This window comes from Zonotrichia albicollis, chromosome 6 (assembly GCF_047830755.1).
Source record: "Zonotrichia albicollis isolate bZonAlb1 chromosome 6, bZonAlb1.hap1, whole genome shotgun sequence".
NCBI classification, from domain to species: domain Eukaryota; kingdom Metazoa; phylum Chordata; class Aves; order Passeriformes; family Passerellidae; genus Zonotrichia; species Zonotrichia albicollis.
Genome location: NC_133824.1, coordinates 49,337,357 through 49,338,785, shown reverse-complemented (window position 1 = coordinate 49,338,785; position 1,429 = coordinate 49,337,357).

The window sequence follows — 1,429 nt, the reverse complement described above, 5'->3', positions numbered from 1 at the left end:
TGTAGGAAAACAGTGAATTATTTTAATTATTTTATTTTTTTTTATGCATCAGCTTTTAAATGGTTGGTGGAACACAAGCTGCTCAGCTTTTTCCATTGCACACCAGATGCTCCTTAAGGAACTAATTGTAGTTTGTCAGTAAATGTGCACCATACTCAATCAGAGACCTCTGAATGGATCAAAACATTCCACCTTGAGTTTGGGGGGTTGGTTTGGGGTTTTTTTCCAACTTGAATTTATTAATAAAACACCAGGCCTCTTCATAGAGAGACAAATTTGTAAACCTGTATGCCAGTAGCCTTTAGAGGAGAGGGAGCCCTTTGATCTCCACCGTGGTGTAACAAAGTCCTGAGACATCAGCTGGAGTCACCCTGTGCTCCCAGAGCCCTCGCTGCTCCTCTGGCCTGCTCAGGGCACCTCTCAGCTTTTACTGCATGGCTTGGCTGTAGTGTGAGCTCCCTCCAGATCCCAAGCACTCCTAGGTAGGTGTCTTTTGGAAAGGGTCCTGTTTAGAGCAAAGACTATTGCCTGAAGTTTATGTTGAAGCAAAGCTATGGCAGTTTGGGGCTGAGCCCCTTGTGGATGCGGGGATGAGCTGTTTGTTCATGGGCAGCTGGGGTGTGATCCTGGGGCTGGGACAGGGCTGGGGCTGAGCCTGTTCCAAACCAAACTTCTGCCTTCAGCTTCATGCTTCCTCTTGGCTGCAATTCAAGGGATTCTGAGCAAGTGATTTTTAAAGCTGAAGTATTTCAGGTCTTTGTATGTATTGTTATTGTGTCTGAGAAACTTGGATCTTTCCTAGACGTCCTCCTCATTGAAAGCTGACCCAGAAATCATGAGCTGTTGTGTACCTGAGGCCAGCCTGCTCATGAATTTTGCTCCTGTGTTTCTGCTGTGCACAGGCTGTTTTCTAAGAACAGTTCACCAGTGCAGCTTAGGGATTTTGCTGTGGAGAGAGTTCTAAACTTCACTTAACCCCTGTTTTCTTCCCCAGATCCTGTCTTTTGTATGCAGCAATCTCTGAGTCATCAGGCAGAGTAGTTGGAAGAGGCTTTTGTTACTTAACCAGGCAATGTATCCAGCTGGGACTTAACTGTCAGAGAACCTCGTGTCCTTAAAAATGTGTCTTCTCAAAATGTCCCACCAACCTTAAGTTTTTAGGAAGATTAGTTGTGTTCCAGGTCTTTGGAGAAAGGATTGAGCTTCCCTTTCTCCCAAATGACATTTGAGTAGAGAGAAGTTACTGAAGAGACTCTAACTGCAGATAAATCCTGCAAAGATGATAAATTATACTGAAAAAGTTCTTAAAATTCATATGATTAACAACAATTAGGGCAAAATCTTTGTGGTTCTGCAGAGCAAGATACAGAACCAGTTGGTTGGAAGAATCTTGATGTTCCCCTCACCCTGTTCATGAGGCTGCAGTCAC